Source organism: Urocitellus parryii, unplaced genomic scaffold, assembly GCF_045843805.1.
Source record: "Urocitellus parryii isolate mUroPar1 unplaced genomic scaffold, mUroPar1.hap1 Scaffold_242, whole genome shotgun sequence".
Classification (NCBI taxonomy): domain Eukaryota; kingdom Metazoa; phylum Chordata; class Mammalia; order Rodentia; family Sciuridae; genus Urocitellus; species Urocitellus parryii.
Window position 1 is genome coordinate 177,084 of NW_027552432.1, and position 24,666 is coordinate 201,749.

The window sequence follows — 24,666 nt, forward strand, 5'->3', positions numbered from 1 at the left end:
TACAGAATACTTGCAAACTAAAGAATATAGGATACTTTACAACTAAAGGTGCTTTGTTAAATGTATCAGAGGTGAACTAACAATTCAAATGCCCCAGGCATCTCAAACTGAGTAGTTTCCTCAGTCATGGTGAAACAACAACAAAATGCCCCCAGGCATTTCTAAACTTCTCTTGAAAAGACTAGTATCACTCTCCCAGTTTGAGAGTCACTGCTTGAAATGTTAGTTAAACTCTGATCATTTAACAAAGCACCTTTAGTTGTAAGTATCCTATATTTTGTAGTTTGCAAGTATTCTGTATTTTGTAATTTCTCTTATCAGCTAAAAAGAAAGGATTATAAAATCAACATTTAAGGCTGGGCTTCATGATGCACACTGTAATCCCAGTGGCTCTGGAGGCTGAGGCAGGAGGATCTTGAGTTCAAAGTCACCATCAGCAATTTAGCAAGGCCTTAAGTAATTTATGGATTTCCTATCTCAAAATAAAAAAAAATGTAAAAAAGGGCTGGTGATGTGGATCAGTGGTTAAGCACCTAGATTCAATCCCCTGTGCCCATCCTCCACAAATCAACATTTTAAAAACTAGAATCACTAAAACATCAAAGAAACTCAAAGGCCCTTGTAAACACAACTGAATTTGCTTCAAAGGTTTTTTTGCTTTTTGTTTTCCACTTCAAGTTAACACTACCTTTAAAAAAATCACATTTTTGAATTTATTTTTTCTGACCTCTAAGAGGGATCTTACATTTTTCTACTTTCCTTTCCAAGACTATTCCCTCTTTTGCACTGTGTAATCTTGAATTTAAATCTGAACTAGTTGCATTGTGTTAATAGTCAAATTATGATACAATTTGAATTATTGAAATGCATATGGAGGGGTTTCTTTTCTTATTTTTAGTGAAAACTCACGTTTTTAAAATTAGCACCTAGGGGACTATAGGTGGAGACTTTACATATTAGAGTCATCAGCATGATAATTGTAATTAAATAAACACAAATCAGTTCATGATAGCTGATTTCATTTACTATTATAATCAGCTTTCTCCTCTATAAAACAGCACAATTAGTCCTAAATTGACATTCACTAATTGTATATTAGAGTTTCAAGGAAAACAATGAAGAGTTAGTGACTATCATAATGATTGAGATGTGTTTTGACATCAGTAATTATTATTATTTTTAAGATGGGGGTCTTGCTATGTCGCCTAACCTGATCTCCAACTCCTGGACTCAAGCAATCCTCCTGGCTTGGTCTTCTGAGTAGTTAGGACTACAAGTCACCAAACCAGCCCAGTAATTACTGTTTAGTAGATCTCTTTTTGGACACTAAAATCACTACTAATATGATTGTATATGTTTGAAATTGGTTTTATGAGCAACATACAGATTTGATGCAATTCCCATCAAAATACCCACAAATTGGTGTGAATATACTTTGTATACAACGAGAGATATGAAAAATTGTGCTCTATATATGTAATATGAATTGTAATGCATTCTGTTGTCATATAAATTTAAAATAATAATAATAATAATAATAATAATAATAATAATAATAAATATCATTTTTCCAGAAGTAGAAAAAACAGTCCTGAAATCCATTTGGAAGAATGAAATATTCAGAATAGCCAAAACAATTCTAAGTCAATAAAGCAAGCTGGAGGCATCATCACAATACCTGACTTCAAATTACACTACAAAGCTATTGAAATAACCACTGCATGGCTCTGTCATAAAACCAGATACATAGACCAATGGGAAAGAAGAGAAGACACGGAAAAAGATCCAACACAGTTAACAGTCATCTGATTCTTGACAAAGATGCCAAAAACACATTGGGAGAAAAGACAGGCTTTAAACAAATGGTGCCAGAAAAATTGATTACCCATATGTAGACAAATAAGACTAGACCCTGTACAAACTTGAAAGAGATCAAAAGCCCAGGAATTAGACCAGAAACTATGCAAATCCTTGGAAGAAAATATAGGTTTGAGACTCCAGCATATAGGTACAGGCAATGACTTTCTTATTAGAACTCCTAAAGCTCAGAAAATAATGACAAAATTTAATAAACAGAATGGCATCAAATTAAAAAGCTTCTGCACACAAAGGAAACAATTGGTAACATGAAGAAAGAACCTATGGAATGGGAGAAAATATATTTGCTAACTACTTTTTTTTTCTTTTTTTAAAGAAAGCGAGAGAGAATTTTTTAATATTTATTTTTTAGTTTTCGGTGGACACAACATCTTTGTTTGTAATGTGGTACTGAGGATCGAACCTGGACTGCATGCATGCAAGGCGAGCGTGCTACCGCTTGAGCCACATCCCCAGCCCTGCTAACTACTCTTTTGACACAGGATTAATATCCAGACTATATAAGAAACTTTAAAAAACTTAACACCAAAACCTCAAATATCCTAGCTTAATTGGGCAAATGAATTAAACAGATACTTCTCAAAAGAAGAAATAAAAATGGACAACAAATCTATGAAAATGTTCAACATCAATAGCAATTAGGGAAATGCAAATCAAAACTACAGTGAGCTTTCATCTCACTCTAGTCAGAATAGCAGCCATCAAAAATATGAATGATATGGGGCTGGGGTTGTGGCTCAACAGCAGATTGCTTGTCTAGCACGTGCAAGGCCCTGGGTTCGATCCTCAGCACCACATTAAAAATAAATAAATAAAAATAAAGGTATTGTGTCCAACTACTTAAATAAAGAATATGAACAATAATAAATGCTAGAGAGAATGTGGAGAAGGGACACTTTTTTCTCTGTTGATAGGATTGTAAATGAATATAACCACTATTGAAATCAGTATGGAGGTTCCTCAAATGACTAGGCAGGAAACCACCATATAACCCAGGTATACAACTACTCAATGTTTATCCTAAAGAATTAAAGTCATAATACTAGAGTAGTATATGCATACCCATGTTTATAGCAGCACAATTCACAGTTGCCAAACTTTGGAACCAAACTAGGTGCTTATCAAGGATGAATAAATAAAGAAAATGTGGCATATACACACAATGGAGCTTTATTCAGCCATAAATGTGAATTATGTCATTTGCTGGAAAACGGATGAAACATTCTGTTACACAAAATAAGCTAAACTCATAAAATCAAGGGAGCATATGTTTTCTCTCGGATGTGGAAGCAAGAGAGGAAAAAGGAAAAGAAAAGTGAAAATCAAAAGGAGATCAGTAGAGTGTAGGAAAGGGACCAGGAGAGGGAGGAGTGAATGGAAAATACTGGGGAATGATATTGGCCAAACTATAATGTTATATTGTGCATGTGGAAATATGTTACGACAAATACTGCCATGATTTACGACTATAATGTATCAACAAAAAAATGGAAAAAATAAAAGAAAGCAAACAAAAGAACAAAATTGCTTTCATGTATATATGTATGTATGTATGTATACAGCCTAGCCAAACATCTATTGTGAGCATAAACATTAATACTCTGGAACAGTGATGAGCAAATCATACCTGTCAGCCTGACACTGTTTTTTTTTTTAAATTGTTCTCTTTATTCCTTTTTTCTCTTTCTTTCTTTCTTTCATTCTTTCCCCCCACCTTCTCTCTCCCTCCCTTCCTCCCTCCCTTCTTTCTTTCTTTCTTTCACGGTGTCCAACAATAACACTTGCGTTTGTAAACAAAGTTTTATTAGAATACAGAAGCTTATATTATTTACCCACAGTCTAGGCTGTTTTTGTGCTACATTGGCACTTGAGTGGCAATGAAGACTTGCCTACAAAGTCTAATATATTTATTATCAGTCTCTTTTCAGGAAAAGTTTGTTGATCCCTGATTAGATTATAGATTAAAGTCAGCAGAATAAATACATAAACATTTCTTTTCTTACGACTAAAATTGGCTGTATGAAATGAGATAAATGATCTATTAATTGCCAAGATAAATGTCCCTTCCCTATAGAAAGTGTGTATTCAGGACTAGAAATCTTGGCACTGTGTCATGTCAAATGTAGGAAAAAAACCTGGCAGTTCATTTTGATGAGACTTAAGAAATTTCTTTTCCAGGGCATTTTGAGGTGTATCTAAACTTTGTAGATAATACAGGGAAGAATATTGTAATCTGCAAATAGATTATGTTCATTATTAGTTTGTAATCATTTCACAACTATCATATAATATTAAAGCATCATAAGAGACTGCCTATCATAATAGAAACTTTTATGACTCTAGCCATTAACTTGTATTTTTCTAGTTATTGTAGACCCATACTTTTAAGCTAGTGCTATTGGTAAAATATATGATTATTTAAGTCTGATTGCCTTACTAATTTTGACCAGTTTATTTTTCAGATATCCATTTTGGGGTTTACTCTTTCAATTAATTTTGGGTTCCATGGGCAATGAAATTGTTGTTGAGTATGTTGCAGTTTCTATGTAAGTTCACCTAAGTGCCTCTACCACTATTGGTGGGCAAGGATATAAGTAATTTAGTACTTTTACTTGAAACTGTTATAGATCTACTGTACTGGATTTGTTTTCCTGACACAAAAGTGTATAAAACTAGGAAAACTAAACATTTTCAGGTATTAATTTCAGACATGACTGTAGGCCTGGTGCACAAAACACAATTAGGGAGATGAAGCTCAAGTAAGATGGAGGTCATACTGAGTTAAGGAGAAAATTATCAAAGTGCAAGATTATCATAGTGGTTGGAATTTTGTGGACAAGAATGTCTGAGCTATTTATGGTGGGTGCAATGTGATTATGTGTGTGTGTTAGAGAGAGAATACTAAAAGCCTGGAGGAAATTCATTTTTCATATGAATGTACCAGATGAGACTCTTTAAGGCTTAGCAGAGTTTGACTGCTATAAAGGAGACTGAAGATGATGCTAAATGGCAATGTTGGAAGAAATTAGGTTTCCAGCAGAGTCAGGTTGCAGCAGCTTCACTAATATATCAGGTACTTAATTAAGAGTTCAGAAATAAGCCTTAGCAAAAAGAACCACACACAAAAGAGTAAAGGGAAAAAGGTAGACCTAAATTTGAAACCAAAATTGATTCATGCTGAAAATGTATGTGGCAGCCAGAAAGGAAAAAGAAAAAGAAAGGTGTGTGTGTGTGAAAGGAATCTGACGACAATCAAAGGGAGATCAGTAGAGGAAAGGGATCAGGGGAGAGAGGAAAGCAGGTAAAAGAGAAATACTCGAGAACGATATTGGCTAAGTTTTATCACTGTATTGTACATATGCATGCAAACATAACAACAAATCCCACCATTATGTACAAGTATAATGCACCATGAAATATGGAAATAAAGAAAAATACCAAACCTAGTGAGGTGCGGTGGAATATGCCTATAATCCCAGTGACTCAGGTGCATGAAGCAAGAGGATCACGAGCTCAAAGCCAGCCTTAGTAAATCGAGGTGCTAAAGCAGCTCAGCAAGACCCTGTCTCTCAATAAAATACAAAATAGGTCTGGGGATGTGGCTCAGTAATTGAGTACCCTGAGTTCAATCTCTGGAACCAAATAATAATAATAATAGTAATACCAAATCTAATATGATCAAAACAATTCACCAGTAATTAGCCTGCATGACAAATAAAACAGAATATCCTTTATAGGAAGACAACATAATCCAGACTTCCTATGATGTATCATCTATAAATGACCAGAATATAATTAAAAAAAAATTTTTTGGTACCAGGGATTGAACCCAGGGGTGCTTAACCATTGAGCCACAACCTCAGCACTTTTTTGCATTTTATTTAGATACAGGGTCTCACTGAGTTGCTAAGTGCATCCCTTAGTTGCAGAGGCTAGCTTTGATCCTCCCGCCTTAGCCTCCTGAGTCGCTGGGATTATAGGCATGTAGAATATCATTAAATTTTGCCAGAATGCAAAGAAGATAGAAAAATGAGAACCACAAGAGAAAATATCACATATAAAAAAAGTTCCATGAGCTGACCCAGATGTTAGGATTAGCCGAAAAAAAATTTAAATAGTTTTAATAACTAATTTCAAGGAGTTAAAGAAAAGCTTAATCATAATGAATAAGTAGATATGGGTGTCAACATATAAATGAAAAATTCATGAAACAAATCTATCATCAGATTGTATAGTGCAAAAACAGCAAAAACTTAACTTGGAGATAGACCAATAAAAATTATCTGGTCTAAAAATCAGAAAGAAAAAAATAGAGACTTGGTTACTATCAGTACAAAGTGACCTAACATACATATAATTATACTTCTAGAAGAATAGACGCATAAATTGTACAGAAAAAAATATTTAAGACAATGATGGCTAAAATTATCCCAAATTAACAAAAAAGATGTTAACAGATTTAGGAAACTCAGTGAATACTAAGGTTAGTTACAAAGCAAATCACACCTAGATGCATCAGAGTCAACTGTAAATAATCAATTAGGAGGAAAAAGGTCTTGAAGGCAATTAGAAAAAAGTGGTGTGTTTTACATTGGTAAAAATGACTAAAATGATAGCTGACTTCTTATCAGAAATGAGAGGTTAAAGTTAATGGAAAGGTTTAAGGTGCTAGAAGAAAAAAACTGCTAATCCAGGATAAATACTCTTCAAAACTGAAAGCAGAATAGACTTTTTCAAATAAATAAAAAGAAAATTCAATACCAATAGATCTCTACTATTAATGCTAAAAGAACCTCTTCAGGATAAAAGGAGATGATCCATCAGGTAGAAACAGATGCACTGTGTGCTTTAGTTCACTGTGTAATAAACTTAATGGTTTAATATAAAAATTCTTTGTTATTTCTCCTTATTCTATGATTTGGCTTTACATAACCTGATGGGTCCTTTGCTCTAGGTATTTATTACTGCTTACGTGGTTTCCTTTAGCAGGAATTGTTTAACCAAAGGTAGAACTGACAAAATAGCTTCGTTTACATGTCTGCTAGCTCAACTGGTTGGGTCAGGCTTATCTCTTCAAATGCTTTTAGTCATTCAGTCATTCTAAAATTTTTTATTTGTTGATTAGATTTCTAGAGGATAATAGTAGAATGTATACACCTTCCCAGGGTGTTATGTCTAGGATTGGCATGGAATCACTTTCACCAAAAATATATTTTGTTCATTAAAACAAGACAAAAGACCAGCCCAGACTCAGTGGGTGGGAAAATAGATATTACTTCATAATGAGAGAAGCAACATGATACAGGAATGTGGAGAATTTGGGGTAGATATTTTTAAAGACAATGCACCATAAACAGAAATGAAAAGTACTAGAAATAGTAAAATGTAGGTAAATATAAAAGGCAATATGTATACATATTTATTCTTTTAATTTCTTGGAAACATGACTAAGGTAAAAAACATAGGGTATACAGCTGTAATATGTATGACGACAAAGCACAAAAGACTTGGGGAAATGTGAGAAAGTATCACAATTTAAACTATGAAAACTGTGATAAATTAAAGAATGCATTTCATAATTCCTGGAAACATTGCTAAAACAATAATGTAAAGCAATACAGCTAAAAGCTAGTGGATAAATTAAATAAAATTTAATTTTTATTTAATGTAATTTTATTTAATTACATTAAATAAAAATACATCATTAATAGTAAGCCAAGAAGAATGCAGAGGCTATACTAACATCAGATGAATTTAAATTCAAGATAAAGAGTTTTATAAGAGATAAGAAAGACATTTCATAATACCATAATGTGTTTTTTAAGAACACAGAAACATGACACCATACAACCAAACATTTATATGCCCCAAATATATGAAAGCTGACAAAACTGAAGAGATAAATCCATACTTTGAATTTTTAACAGCCTTTTAACAACTGATAGTAACAGTATAAAAAATCACTAATGATACACAAGAGTCTGAACAAAACTATCAACCACCTTAACCTTATTGACATTGACTGACAATGCCCAACAACTCCAGAATATATATTCTTTTCTAGTCCTCATGAAAATTTGCAAGATAGGTTATATTCTTGGCAAACTAATCAGTTTCAAAAAATTTTAAATATTGAATATCAGTTTGTTTGCTGATCACAGTAGAAATAAATGGGGTATTCTTTAATAAAACTGGTCATTAAATAAAAGCCCTGCAAATCATCAATAAACAGTGTTTTAGTTATCTATTGCTATATTTTTTAAAATTCCAAAATTTAGTGGCTTTAAAAAATAACCATTTGCCAGGAGTGGTGGTGCACACCTGTAATTCCAGTGGCTCAGGAGGCTGAGGTAGGAGGATCGAGAGTTCAAAGCCAGCCTCAGTAATGGCGAGGCACTAAGCAACTCAGTGACACCCTGTCTCTAAATAAAACACAAAATAGGGCTCGGGATGTGGCTCAGTGGCCGAGAGCCTCTGAATTCAATCCCCACTACCAAACAAACAACCATTTTATTTCTCATAATTTTGTAAGTCAAGACTTTAACCAAGGTTCTGCTCCAGTGTCACCTAGGCTCACCCATACAGCAAACGCCTGATTTAGACTACAAGGTCTGAGATGGCTTTGTATGTCCGGAACTAAGGTGCTGACTGTTGGCTTTATGTAGTCTCCCTTTCCATGTGGTCTTTCAAATGTCAGGGGCTTTCTTCAAATGGACTCTCCCTCTAGCAAGATAGCCTGGGCTTCTTTACAGTGTGGCACAGGGTACCAAAGAGAAGAAAAAACGAGTTTGTGCCTTTAAAGGATACAGTCAGTCCTTCCTCAAGTCTCAATCTTGGGTAGGATCTTGGTCCATGCATTTTGAGGGAATTTATAGTTGGATGACATTTTAATCTACATTACTATGTGAAATGTCTTTGTTTTTATGATTTCATTTTTGCTACATTGTTTCTTTTCCATACAATTAACTACAATATAGGATAATCTATTAACGATAATGTCTCTTCAATTGGTTGTGTGAAGCTTGCTCTATAATAATTTATATAGAAAGGACTCATGGGAATAATATTCTCTAAATGACAATTTCCTGATTTAAAAACATATAATTTGTAGCCAGTACAATAGTACATGCCTATAATCCTAGCTACTCAGGAGGTTGAGAAGTAGGAGAATGGTAAGTTTGAGGAGAGCCTGGGCAACTTGGTGAGACTCTGTCTCAAGGAAAACAAAAACAAAACAAACATTAAATGACTGCAGATGTAGCTCAGTGGTAGAGCACTCCTCAGTTCAATCCTCAGTGCTGGGGGGAAAAAAGGTCATTCATCACCATACTAAGATACTCCTTAGAGAAAAGTAATTGCAAGAACATTGTTCTCCTCCCTTGGGATATGTTTGTTTTTTTTTCTAGATTGGAATCTAGAAAGCCTTTTGTGTGCTTTGTGCTCTCATTATGGTTATGTGGCTTTTTAAATCTTGTTCATGCCATTGGATATAATATCAGATTTTTTTTTCTGGTGGTGCTGGGGATTGAACCCAGAGCCTTGTGCGTGTGAGGCAAGTACTCTTCCAACTAAGCTATATCCCCAGCCCCAGTGGATTTGTTTTTTTGGAGGGGAATCTCTTCTCAACACATTTTGTGCCAGATTGTACTTGAGAAAGGGAAGTGATATGTACAGCATGGAACGATATTACTTTCTGATTTTCCCACTTTTTTTATCTTTTTAAAAAATGTATTTATTTTTAATCCTAACTTGTTATATATGACAGGATAATGCATTATAATTCATATTACACATATGGTACACAATTTTTCATATCTCTGGTTGTACACATAGTCACATCAGTTGTGTCTTTTTTTTAAGAGAGAGAGAGAGAGAGAGAGAGAGAGAGAGAGAGAGAGAGAGGGAGGAGAGAGATTTTTAAATATTTATTTTTTAGTACTGGGAATTGAACTCAGAGGCATGAACCACTGAGCCACCTCAGCCCTATTTTGTATTTAATAGAGACAGGTTCTCACTGAGTGCCTCGCTTTTGCTGAGGCTGCCTTTGAACTCATGATCCTCAGCTTCTGGAGTCACCAGGATTACAGGTGTGCACCACTGTGCCAGGCTAGAAAGAACTCTTGAATTAAGAAGCTCAGTAAGGGTGAAAGATCTATATAATGAAAATTACAGAACCTTAAAGAAAGAAATCAAAAAAAGACCTTAGAAGATAGAAAGATTTACCTTGCTCTTGGATAGGCAGAATTAATATTATCAAAATGACCACACTTCTAAAAGCGCTATACAGATTTAATGCAATTCCAATCAAAATCCCAATGACATTCCTCATAGAAATAGAAAAACAATCATGAAATTCATCTGGAAAAATAAGAGACCCAGAATAGCTAAAGCAATCCTTATCAGGAATAGTGAGGCAAGTGGCATCACTATACCAGACCTTAAACTATACTACAGAGCAACAGTAACAAAAACAGCATGGTATTGGCACCAAAACAGACTGGTAGACCAATGGTACAGAACAGAGAGAGGATACAGAGACTAACCCACAAAACTACAATTATCTTATGTTAGACAAAGGTACCAAAAACATGCACTAGAGAAAAGATAGCATCTTCAACAAATGGTGCTGGGAGAACTGGAAATCCATATGCAACAAAATGAAATTAAATCCCTATCTCTCACCATGCACAAAACTCAACTCAAAATGGATCAAGGACCTGGGAATAAAACCAGAGACTCTGCGTTTAATAGAAGAAAAAGTAGACCCTAATCTCCATCATGTGGGATTAGGCTCCAACTTCCTTAATAAGACTCTTTTGGTGCCAGAATTAAAATCAAGAATCAATAAATGGGATGGACTCAAACTAAAAAGTTTCTTTCTTCTCTGCAAAAGAAGCAAATCTGTGAGGTGAATAGCAAGCCTACATCTTGGGAGCAAATCTTTACCCCTCACACATCAGATATAGCACTAATCTCTAGGTATATAAAGAACCTCAAAAGCTAAACACCAAAAAAAAAAAAAAAACAAATAACCCAATCAATAAATAGGCCAAGGACCTGAACAGACACTTCTCAGAAAATAATATACAATCAGTCAACAAATACATGAAAAAATGTTCATCATTACTAGCAATTAGAGAAATGCAAATCAAAACCACTCTAAGATTTCATCTCACTCATCAGAATGGCAGCTATTATGGATACAAACCACAATAAGTGTTGGCGAGGATGTGGGAGAAAAAGGCACACTCATACACTGCTGATAGGACTGCAAATTGGTGCAGCCAATATGGAAAGCAGTATGGAGATTACTTGGAAAATTGGGAGTGGAACCACCATCTGACCCAGCTGTCCCTCTCCTCAATCTATACCCAAAGGACTTAAAAACAGCATACTACAGGACACAGCTGCATCAATGTTTACAGCAGCACAATTCACAATAGCTAAACTGTGGGACCAACCTAGATGCCCTTCAATAGATGAATGGATTAAAAACTGTGGTGTGTGTGTGTGTACACACACACATACAATGGAATATTATTCAGCAATAAAAGAAAATAAAATCATAGCATTTGTAGGTAAATGGATGGAATTAGAAAAGATAATGCTAAGTTAGCCAATCCCAAAAAACCAAATGCTGAATGTTTTCTTTGATATAAGGAGGCTGATTCATAGTGGGATAGAGAGTGGGAGATGGGAGGAACAACAAGCTCTAGATAGGGCAGAGGGGTTGGAGGGGAAGGGAGGAGGCATGAGGTTATTAATGATGGTGGAATGTGATAATTATTATCCAAAGTACAGGTATGAATACAGGAACTGGGTGTGAATATACTGTGTATACAATCAGAGATATGAAAAATTGTGCTCTATATGTATAATAAGAATTACAATGCATTCTGCTGTCATATATGAATAAAAAATTCTAAAAAAGGTCAGTAAAACCCTCTCACACCAGCCCAGATTGACTCCCTATTGCTGATACAGGAAAACAGTCATTTTAAAAATAATCATGAGGAAAAAAACAAAACAAAACAAAACCCCTTTCAAGTCTGAAATTCAAATATTTCAGAACAGAAAACGGACAAAAAGATAAATAGTGGGGCTAGGGCTGTATTTCAGTGGCAGAGTGCTTGCTCAGCATGTGTGAGGCACTGGGCTCGATCCTTAGCCACCACATTAAAAAAATAAAATAAGGGCATGCTGTCTATCTACAACTAAAAAATATATATATATATATATATATATATATATATATATATATATATATAGAGAGAGAGAGAGAGAGAGAGAGAGAGAGAGAGAGAGAGAGAAAGAGAGAGACAGACACCAAATTTGGGAAAAAAGAAAAAGGAAGACAAAATGATCTCCTACACCTCATGGGTCTTTTTTTTTAATATGTATTTTTTTAGTTGAAGTTGGACACAATGCCTTTATTTTTACTTCTGTTTTTATGTGGTGCTGAGGATTGAACCCAGGCCCTTGCACGTGTGAGGTGAGTGCTCTACCGCTGACCCACCAACCCAGCCCCCCTCCTCATGGGTCTTAAAAGACCTAAAGCACATGACATAGTCAGCACTGTTGATGAACACAATAAATGTCCATAAATATCATTTGCAATTTAAAAAACATTCTACTATTGAGAAGAGGAATCACTGTGCAAAGCACCATCATAAAGATAGCAGGTTTACCAAATAAACTCCAGAGAAGAAGTCTGCGTCAAGAGAGAAAAGGTTCAAATTTAATCCTTGAGACTGACAGGACCATAAACATTAATATCATCACTTGGATTCAAAGTCCAGCTTCAAGGGAACAAGGATTACTCTGGCAGTTCTTGGACCAGGAAGCCTTAAGAATGTCAACAGATGACTATAGGGCTGGGTAGGAAAGAGAGGTGCCGGAGCAGGACACAGGACTACCCGAGGGGACGCATCTCACTCACACCCTAGCTTGAGGTGATGGAGTCACTGGCTCACCTAACCCCAACTCACTTCCTTCCTCCCGCTCTCTGATCCCTCCTCCAGCTGCAGGCAGGGCATCAGAGGCCCACTGGCTGTTCTCTGTCTCTCCCAGGATGGACTCCAGGTCTACGTCCTCCAGGATGCTCCCCTCAGAAGACAGCAGTTTATCCAAGCCAAATTTCAGTATGTCACTCAACTTGAATGAAGAAAATGAGAGATCCAGTTAGTTCTCATGAAAACACAGATGAGGATGTGTGACTTGCTAAGTGTCTAAATGACACCAGGTAATTCTTTCCCTGATGGACTTTCTTCTCTTCCATCACAAATGACACCTGCCAGGCTGTTTTGGAGTTGGATGAGGAATAAGCAGAGAGGTGATAAATAATGTTCAGAGATGTTGACTTTGACAATTATTTACAATACCAAAAAAATTTTTTGGCCTCCAATTTTTTTGAGGAGTGGGGGCAGATAAAATGATTCCCAGCATCTCCTATAGCACTTCTCACCAGCAATTTTTACAGGCACTTCCAGCAGTCCCCAGAGAAGTCAGACCCTGTTGGCTACCTTCTTACCTCTCCCACTGCCAAACTCTTATAAAGAAAAGGTGCCACTGAATACCTCATCTCACCATGAGCTGCCACCTGTCCTTGCCAAGCCGCTTTGCTACTACAGTGCTTTATGGGACCCACTTTGGCAAAACCATAACCACCCTGATCACCAGACCCAAAAGCCCTTTCTCAATTTCAATCTCCCTGGATAGTCCTGCGGCACTCCCCATCCTGCCCTCTTGCTCCCCCTAGGGGATATACTCAGCCTACTTCCTATGGCTACAGGAACCAGAATCTTAGATAGTGTTACCTGGCTTTCATTTGCTACTTGCAACTCTCCACCTCCCTAAGTACTATCTCTTAGGAATTCTGAACCAATTGGGATCCACATCATGGGACTTCATTTTCATTTTGCCCTTTTAGATTTGGTTAGTTATCTCTATATTGCCTATTCTGTAACTTGGAAACTTTAGCTTGAAAATATCCAAGATGAAAACTATGACAAAAACTAAGCAAAACCATACCTGTTATATTTATATTTAACCTTGGTGTACATATATATATATGTATGTGTATATATATATAACCAAGCCAAATGGCTTTGGCATTTAGTACCCAAAACAGAAGAAAGCCAAGTATTTATGATGAGGCTCAGTCCATACTGGGACCCTTCACTCGTCCACTCCTTGGACTATGTCTCCTGGCTTCCCTCGCTACTGCTCACTCACAACGTGTCTTTAAGGAACTACCCATTTTTTAAATGAAAACCACTTTATTATAGTAACTAAGAGCATGTAGTTGGAAGTTAAAGAGTGCTCGGATTAGAGTCATGAATCTGATGTTTGGAAAATTTCTTAAGATGGAGGTAAAGACAACGTCTATCTCATTTTTTTGTTATTCTTCTTCTGAAACAACTGGAAAAAGTGCACGTCACACAATGCTTAGCACACAGTAAGCATTCAATAAGTGTTCACCGCATCTTTATCTGTTCTCTGTTTCTGTTGTGTTCTCCTTCTAAGACAAGGAACCTGCTCTCCTTTTTCAGGACTTCACTGCTCTATACTGCTTAGATTTATCAAACCAGAACCACGTCTTTTACTATTAGATTCTTTTAATAACTTAAAAAAATGTCCTGCTGTATTTTGAGACAAGGCAGTGAGTTATCACCCTTGTTCCTGGCAACCATAAATAACTCACAGTCTGGTGGGGAGGAAAGAATCAAGACAGAACCAGAGTGTGATTTCTTGCCATGGCTTGTGCAGGAAGTCCCACCGAGGTCCTCTCCACCAGCCCATAGTTTGTACTGGCCCCAGGATCTGGTCCCATGGCAGAGTTTGTGCCTGTGCATTTCACAATGATGTGCTAGCAGCCAATGTCATAGAGAAACCCCTGACTGAATGCCTGGAGCTCCCTCCACTGGGGAAGCATCGAGCATCTGAGAATTTGTCTCCTCTAACTCCTGACACCTGTGCCTTCACAACAGCCCATGATGAGCTCCTCTCCCAAGGTCCTGTGAAGAAGTGTATTTAGACACCTACAGTGTACATGCACCTCTCTCTCAAGCTTTCACCTTCCATTTGAAATTGCCTCTTCAATAGTGTGAAAATAAAATGCACAGCCTGCCCAGCCACCATGACAGATGAGCATGCAGAAGACTCAAAACACAAAAGGCCAAAGACTCCAGTTACTCTCTAAGATATACAAACGTCAAGCAAACAAACAAAACCTAGAGTTCTTCTTTCAGGTTCTAGTACCCCCAAATCTGTGAACCTTTCCTGCAGGTCAGTGACTCCCTAACAAAAACAGCACCTTCCCTGTCTGCAATGCTGATGTGTAAAGATACAGATGTGAGAAAACTGCCATTTTTAAACTCATGCTTGGGCTAGTTGTAAATTTGATGATTCTGCTTGTAATACTGTGTAATTTTTTCCCTTTTCACTTACCTCTTGAATTTTTTGTTTGATAAGCTGATCCTTTTAAAGCCTGGTTTTTCTTGCAAACTTTTCTAATTCCTTTCTTTTCTGAGTCTCCTTCTAACAATAATGTATATTGATTTTTACTACAAACTCTGTTGACTAAAGCCTACATTATCTTCATCCTTCTAATTTCTATCCCTATCTTCCTACTTTCTACTCTCATCTTTCAGGCTTAAAGCCATCTTTGAACTTGCTCTCTCTCACTGCCTGCCTCAAAACAAGAACCAACTCCTGTCATTTCTCTGCAGTTTCCTACAGCAGATCTTCCCACAGCTACTACCTTTTCTCAGACATTTATTACTCTCTTCATGCCTGAATCATACTAGATACTAGGGGTTGATCTCTCTGCATCTAATCCCTCAAAACGACCTGGGGTATATTATAATATAGGTTCAATTTTATCTCAAAGGCTGCTGCTAAGGAATAACTCCAAACCTCCTACAAAAAGAGAGCTCTCTAGGATATTCTAAGCCAGCATTTGACTCCCATCTAATTTTTCCTTCTTCAACAAATTAACTCTAGTGCTTTCATCCCTATATCCTATGGCATAATTTTGAATTCCTAATCTTGTTCACTCATCTCTGAGTATGGAATGAGTACTGTAAGTCACTACTCAAAGGGTCTGGGATTAAGGAGGAGGTATGAAACTAATCATCACTGATTTAAAGAAAAAAAAAAGAACTTAAACAAATTCTCTCTGAGGTAACTCGTGGCACACTCATCTTTAGAAGCCATGAAGAGATTAGATCCATGATGTTCAGTTACATGCTCAAAGTCATACATCCAATAAGGGATAAGATGTGAATTTCAATCCAAGTTAGATGGTTCAAAGCTCATTTTCTTTATTCTATTTTCTCTGCCTTTAAATGCCACCCTCATTTTTAGCTTGTATGGCACCTTGCATGTAGTTAGGCACTGAGAGGGTAAGAATTAGGCCAATGAAAAAATGGGTAATTTGCAACAATGGGTGGTTAATGCTGGTCCTTTTTATTTGCATTCTCATCCACAGAGAGTACTAGTTATAAATCATGAGACTCTAAAAAGAATACATTTTACCTGGAGGTCAGGATCAGCCAAAGGTTTCTGGGCTCCCAGAGTAAAATGGTCTCTTTCTATGATTGTGTTGGTGAGCTGCAGTTTGGAGGCTGCTTTCCTATAAACTATTTCTTCCACAGTGTCTCGGCCAATCAGCCGGATCACTTTCCCAGCCCTGTACTGGAGTCAAATGAGAGCAGTGTTAGGAGTCTGCAAAGCTGGGGAAAAAAGCATGCCAGGAAAATACACCCAAAAGGAAGCAGAACCAAATGCCACATTGAGGGAAAAAGGAAAAAGACACTGCTCATTGGGACCTGAGCATTTGTTAGAGAAATCTGGCCTCAACTTCTTCCTGAACTTTTCCCCAAAAGAGGAAGAGGAAGGAAGACGAAGTGACCACTATTGGGCCTTCATCTGTAGCCAGGATAACCCCTGGCAGGCATGTTACCTCAAGTCAAAGGGTAGCTGAACACAACTTTGTTTCCTCTTTGTGGTACTGGGAACCCAACCCAGGGGAGCTTTACCATGAAGTTATAATCCTAGCCTTAAAAAAAAAAAAAAAAGTTTGAGACAGGGTTTAGGTAAGTTGCAAGGTTGGCTTTAAACTTGATCTTCCTGCTTGTCTCCCATGCTGATAATGATTACAGGCATGTTCACCCACTGGCTTTAACTTCATTTTTAAACTGAATTAGGATCTAACGTGAGAAACATGAACTAAATAAATTCTAAGTTTCTTCTAATCATTTTAGAATTTAACTGTTCTTTTCAACAAAGTGAGTCTGAACTGATCATGTGACCACTGATCCCCCAACATGACTCTACAAGCCAGTAGCACAACGGGGTTCAAACCCAGTGGTCTCTAACTCCAACGTGGCACTGTTGTCAGGACTACACGGTCCACCTTCCTCCCCAATCCACAGCTGCAAGCCAACAGAGCAGAAAGGTGCCAATGTCTAACTCACTCACTTGTTCTGGCCAATTTGGTGAGCTCTGGCAGCTGCCCGCAAGTCATTTTGAGGATTAAAATCACTGTCAAAAAAAATAACAGTATCTGCTGCTTTTAAGTTCATGCCAACTCCACCTGAAAACCATAAAAAAAAGGAACATGATGAGCAACACACAAATAGGGAACTAGAAAATACACAAGGCAGGACTAGGTCCTAGTGAAAATCAGAAATCAGTCCAACTGACTGGTTTCATCCTTCAAACTGACATTTCTGCCCCAGACTTCAGGTTTGACCACCCTACAGTGGTCAAAAGTGCTACCTCACCTTCCATTGCATGAACTGGGAAAATTTAATTATCAAATATAACAGAATGAGAGGTAAGCAGAAGAAAATGATGCTCAAGTTAATTGCGTGAAGACATTTAATATTTGTTTGAAAACCTTGATTGGATTTTGCTTCAAACAGTCTGTGAATAAGGACACAAGTTCTTTCAGAAAACAGCTCCAAAAATAAGAGGTCTGGGGGCTGCAGTTGTAGCTCAGTGATAGAACACAAGTGATAGAACACGTGAGGCACTGGGTTCCTTCCTCATCACCACATAAAAATAAATAAAATAAAAGGTATCATCTGTTATGGTTTAGATGTGGTGTCCTCCAAAAGCTCACATGTGAGACAATGCAAGAAGGTTTGGAGGAGAAATGACTGGGATATGGCTTTAACCTAATCAGTGAATGAATCCCTAATGGGATTAACTGAGTGGTAACTGGGGCAGGTGGGTGTGGCTGGAGGAACGGGTTCATCAGGCACATGGCTAAAGGGTATATATTTTGTATCTGGACAATGGAGTCTCTCTCTCTCTCTCTCTCTGCTTTCTGATCATGATGTGAGCTGCTACCCTCAGTCACACACTCCTGCCATGATGCTGCCTCCCCTGGAGCTCCAAGGAATGGAGTCGGCCTTCTATGGACTAAGACCTCTGAAACCATGAGCCCTCCAATAAACATTCCTCCTCCACAGTTGGTTCTGGTCACAGAGGTGAAAAAGCTGACTAAAACAGTGCCCATCTACAACTAAAAATGTATCTTAAAACAATGAGAGGTCTGCAGTGGGCAGTAAGAAACACACATGACCACACTTGCAGCTTCAACAAGGTAGGAAGACCTGACGCTAGCTATGATTAGAGCAGATGATACCTGCCTCTGAGTGGAGAAAACCTGAGAGTGTCTTCCTGTACTGGTTTCCACACTGATCAAAGAAGATGTCATAAAATCAGTTCAAGACAAGAACACTCAATGCAACAACTCTCTGCTCTTTCTCCAATGGTGCAGGAAAAGGCCAAAAGAGCACTTTGGGTTCAGGAATTTAGAGTACTAAGAAGCAAACTACAGGCTTCTCTTTGATAAATGTGGAAACTGTACAGAACACACTCTAGCCACGGTCGTTGGAGCTCATTGCTAAAACAGGCCTAAAAGGGCTTGTTCCAAGAACTGAATGAAGGGTTCCTTTCCACAAGGACTACTAACTCCCGGCTGGATGTAAGACAAGCCAGGCAGGAACATTCTCATTGAAGTCTTCCCATAAAATCAAAGTTGGAATAAAGAAATACTAATGACTGAATACAGAGAAAGGCTAAGTAATACCCAATAATAAGAGCTACACTTCTACTTTACTACTGCCAAGCACTGCTCATGGCACTTTACATGTGTTGACTCTTTTAACCCTCACAACAACCCTGTGTCCTTGCTAGCACTATCCTCATTTTGCAGATGCTGAAATGGAAACAGCTAGATTAAGGGATTTATTTGAAGTTGCACCACTAGAAGATAAAACAGTGAGGATTCCATCCCATATTCCAGAATCTGAGGTCATTACTCCTGGGACAGAGACAGGGTCTCACAGTGTTGGCAAGGCCGGCCTTGAACTCCTGAGCTCAAGCCATCCTCCTGCCTCAGCCTCCTGAGTAGCTGGGACTGTAGGCATGCACTACTGTGCCAGGCTCCACAATGTTTTTATCCACTGTATGCTAATTATCGAGGCAGTCATCTCATTTGAAAATGTGTTTGTGTTCGCCCTGTCTTCTTTCAGTCTTAGCTTCTCTAGGCTGATAAACATTTACAATTAGTGATAATTTACCTTTGTTAATTGCTCAATGAACTACTTTCTGTTGCCTACTATAGAAATACATTCTCCAAGCAATAGGCTGTGACTTTTAATTAAGAAAGCTATGTATAATTTGTATAGATGTTATTTCCATGTACATAATGTATATAAATTACTGTGTAGGGTAAATAAGAATAGTACATGTACTCTGCAAGCAAGATCCCATAATAAAATATTATTTTCACCCCAATAACAACATGGGAATTTGGTTGATTTGGTTACACTGATTCCTTTTCAACAAATAATTCTATACATCTTTTCTTTTGGTTTTTCTTGGTCACAAATTATAAGAAAAAAATCACTTTTTAGGATGAAAAACAAGAAGCAGGACCGAAAAGAAAAGAAAAAAGGATTGGAATTATTTGATCTGAACAGAAAGATACAGAGGTGAATAATTTTGACAATACACTAAGTATTTCAAGGTAAGAAATAGTCATTGGTTCAAAATGTTTAAAGTGGAGAAAAATAAAAAAGCAAAAATGCTTTTGAAATTGAAAGCCAAAAGCTAACTATATAATTTTTGTTAAATGCCAAATCTGTTGATAAGTAATTTCATAACATGAAATGTTATAATTTTACTTACAAGTTCAACCACTAAATAGTGACTTTTTCAAATTTTCAGTATTTAATAATTCTAAAGCTAGTTCTGTTTTAAATATCCATAAAAATAATTTTTAAAACACTTATTTATATATGTTTACACAGCCAATTTTAAAAAATAGCACAATTTAGAAATCTGCATTTAACAGAGTTATATACTAAGAGACAATATAAAAACTACTGATTGATTGTTAAAAATCTTACCTAGAACATTTCTGTTTCAGAATAGGTCTTGGAGGAACTGCCCAGAAAGCAGGAAAAAAAAAAGGAAAGAATTAAGAGAAATCGAACAATTAAGATAAAATAAGCCTTACGGCAAGCCTGAAAATCCTATGATTCATCTCTTTCTCAATGTAACTTGATCTAAAATCCTAACACTCCCATTCATCTATCTCTGTCACATGTATTTGTTAATGCTCTAGAGAATTAGAAGCCCCCAAGAGACTAACACCATGCTTTCAGTACTGGATTTTGTTGTCAATAACTTGTATATCTCCATCCCAATATGGTATAATGAGAGGAAAATCTAATAATCTCTGTGCTTTATTTTTCTGTAACAGCTTTGTTGATATAAATATAATAAAACTTACATAAGAGTACAGTTCAGTGGCTTTTAATATATCCAAAATGTTGTACAACCATCACCAATCTAAATTTAGATATTTTCATCGTCCAACAAGGAACTCAATACCATTAGCAGTTCCTCATCTTTTTCCCCTAATGCCCAGACCTAGACAATCTATTTTCTGTCTCTGTATACAGATTTGCCTATTCTGGATATTTCATATATACAGAATCATACAGCATGTGACCTTTGTGTCTGGCTTCTTTTATTTCGTACAGTGTTCGCAAGATTCATGCATGTTGTATCATATATCAGTACTTATTGTTTATCTATTCATCAGTGGATACTTGGGTTGTTCCCCCTTTGGGGCTATTATGAATTGTGCTGCTATAAACATTCATGTACAAGTTTTGGGGAGAACATGTTTTCCTTTTTTTGTACAAATCTAGTAGTGGAAATGCTGTGTCACATGGTAACCCTATGTTTAACTATTTGAGGAATTGCCAGTCTTGTTGTCCCAAAGCAGCTGCACCATTTTACATTACAACCAGCAAAGTATGAATGTTATAATATTTCCATCCCCTTGCCAACACTTAATATCTATGCATATCCTCAGAGTGTGAACCAGTATCTCACTGTGTTTTTATTTGCATTTCCTTAATGGTTAACAATATTGTACTAATGGGTTATCACTATTTTCTTTGCGGATATGTCTATTATATACTTGTAAATTCGATTATTTCTCTTTTTACTATTAAGTTGTAAAAGTTGGCCCCTGTACTTTTAAAAGCTTCATACAAAAGCAAGTTCTGGTATATGAGACAAAATTTATTAGTTTTTCTAGAATTGGTAAAGCATCCATATGGCTCCAGAAATGACACTAAATTCATAATTCAATTCATAAACTCAGGTACCATCTCAATAATGATATTAATATAATAAAACAGTAATACTGTACCTTCCTCTAAGTACAACCAGTACAGCATCCTGCTTAATAACACATGCACTAATGTCAGAATGCCTGAACTCAAGTTCCAGCTCTACCACTTCCTTGATGCTTAACCATGAGCTCATCACTTCACCTATCTAAACTGTAAAATGGAAATGATCATACTACACAATTCTCAAGGCTGCTGTATGGAAAATGGAATGATGAATGGAAGGTGTGTCACTAGTACCTAGGAAATGTGCATTAAAAGTCATTGTTTCTCTTTCAAGGGAGAATGCATGTCAGGGACTGTGAGGAGAGTACTACTGTCTGTCTTTCAACACCTGCATCACTTAATATAGCTAGCAGGGAACATTCTCAAAAACAAACTGTTACCTTTATTTTCTCTGGCTAAGACTCTTCAATAATCATATTACTGGTGGGCCAAGTTAACACTCCTGGAAGACGATAAATCAAGGTTTTTGCTTTCTCAAAGTGATTGAGAGCTTCTAGGAATCTAAAATCAGAATTAGGAAAAAAAAAAGAAAAAGATGTGATGTGATATTTTCATTTACTACAAGAGTTCACAAGACCTAGAGCTTCTTGGTAGGAGTACCTTCAATAAAACATCAGATGGAAGTATTCAATGAACACTAAATTTCCTTTAAATAAAACTAAGGTTTATTGCTGCTTGCTATTACAGTAATATAAACTAAATATAACTGTGTCTTGGCCTTTGGCTTTATCATGGTAAGGTGCGTTCTATTCCTTTTAAAATGCAACTTTGTTCCATTCAAAAAATAAGAGGTTGTGAGGGGAATGGGATAATAAACATGGAGGTAAATGAATTACAGTAGATGGGGTAGAGAGAGAAGATGGGAGGGGAGGGGGGATAGTAGAGGATAGGAAAGGTAGCAGAATACAACAGTCACTAATATGGCAGTATGTAAAAAAATGTGGATGTGTAACCAATGTGATTCTGCAATCTGTATTTGGGGTAAAAATAGGAGTTCATAACCCACTTGATTCTAATGTATGAAATATGATATGTGAAGAGCTTTGTAATGTTGTGAATAACCAATAAAAAAAAGAAAACATTTGCACACATATGAAGTATGTGTAGAGGCTGAAAAGGAAAGACAGAGAGAGATACCAGAGTCATCAATTCCTAGGAATCAACAATAAAAAAAAAGATACTGAAGTATTAGATTATGAAGTTAATGAGGGCTTTATTCTCTTTAGACTAAAAAAAGAGATTCCCTGCTTTCTCCAATCTTGAAACTATTTTCTAATTTAAAAACTTATTTTTGCCTATACATATGTAAAGATTCATATGTAGGGCTGGGGTTGTAGCTCAGTGGTAGTAGAGTGCTTGCCTTGCACACGTGAGGCACTAGGTTCGATCCTCAGCACCATATAAAACTAAACAAATAAAAATAAAGTTTAAAAAAAAGCCAATAACTCACTGACAAAAAATTGAAAAAAAAAAGATTTATATGTAGAAAAGCTAGACTACCATCCACCATAAGACAATTATCAATAGCAGGATACAAATGGTACATTACAATGCCAAAAAGCAGCTATTAGACTTTTACCCACATCATATTACTTAGGAATTAAAATGTAAATGCCTTTCAACATGGCAAAGACTTTTCAGTTTACCACATTTCCATGATTTTACACATTTATGTTTCTTTCCTGGACCTTGTGAATACCAGCATATCACCGTTGCATTAAACAAGTATGTCCTAACAATTTACACTACACTTTGAAATTAATTTCATTTGCTATTACTATAAAGGTGATTGCTAAATCCTATTTCCCTTGTAACTACTTGATCCTTACAGACCAATTCAAAATTAACTTCATGAAGTAAAAGAATTTTCTTTAATCTTTAAAAATCTACAAAGAGGTTCCAGGCACACTCTAAGATTGGGTTCCCAAGAATCTCATAAAAAACTTTCCCTAAAAAGTTAGATGAAAATATGAGGAAAATTAAAAATTATAAGAGATATTTCAATCAGTGAACAATTATTTCTTTATACTGTAACCTATGTATATTGAATGCAAGTGGTTGGAAACACAGATTTCTTTTTTTAAAGCCCAAGACACAATCCTGTTCTGTAAGGGTCATACAGGCAATCTGGGGAGACAAGACTAAGAGCAATAAAACATTTAGAGAAAAGTTGTATTTTGAACTTGGAATAAGGATTTCTACTATAATAGAAATTCAGAAAGGTTTTTATGCTTAACTTATGATGTATTTAACATCATGTTAACATGTACCTTTTATTTAAAACACTTTCATACAATTGTTTTGGAAATAGGTGCTTAACATCAAAATGTATAAACCATATTTTAAAGTACTAATTTATATCAATTCAGTCACCATTTATACATGAAATGTACAAATGGATATTAAATTCTTCATGTTAAATACTCTATTACTGACTTTCTTATGAATTACAAAATTAAGAAGCATCAAGAATTGCACTGATTGATCTTGCTTTAATAGTTAATATCGATACTAAGATGTCAGCTCCTCAAAGTAAATCACAATCATAATAGTGTGCCACACATAAGGTAACAAAATAATTCCAGAAAAAGGATCATCATCACATTAAGACTTCAAATTTATCAGCCTGGAAATTAATGTCATTTCTACTAACCTGGTTTTTTTTAAATATACTTTTTCCAATTTCACAATAGGCCAAGCAATCAAGTCCCTCATTGGGGTAGTGTTCAATAATCCTTTTAAACTGGTTTTTCAGCTTCAGATAATTCCTTTAATAAAGGTGAGAACAATAATCACTTATGCAAGAAGAAAAATGTTAAAACAGACTTCACCCCAAAGTTGATTTCTTTCGTGTAATATTAAAAAAACTGTATATTAAAAAATTCTTATGGAAAAATTATATTCTCTGCATTTCATTTTCTTAGAAGTTATACAAATTTCCGGTAGCTAATCAGATGAACATATGGAAACCCAGGAATTCAACAAATCCAATCTTGCCAAAAATATAAGACAGCCAACTATATAAACGGTTCTTTGTACACACAAAGTGATGGCC

The 24,666-nt window shown here is 36.2% G+C and overlaps 1 protein-coding gene across 1 annotated transcript in view; it reads right to left on the reverse strand.

The window, feature by feature from the left end:
- Positions 1-24,666, reverse strand: part of LOC144251834 (transport and Golgi organization protein 1 homolog) — a 91,020-nt gene that overhangs the window by 52,884 nt on the left and 13,470 nt on the right. Inside the window, exons 10-15 of the mRNA XM_077794538.1 lie at positions 24,265-24,379; positions 21,992-22,112; positions 20,307-20,343; positions 17,362-17,476; positions 16,417-16,575; positions 12,867-13,032 (exon numbers count right to left, since the gene is read on the reverse strand). The gene's annotated coding sequence lies outside the window, so the exon portion shown is untranslated. The remainder of the gene's footprint in view (positions 1-12,866; positions 13,033-16,416; positions 16,576-17,361; positions 17,477-20,306; positions 20,344-21,991; positions 22,113-24,264; positions 24,380-24,666) is intronic.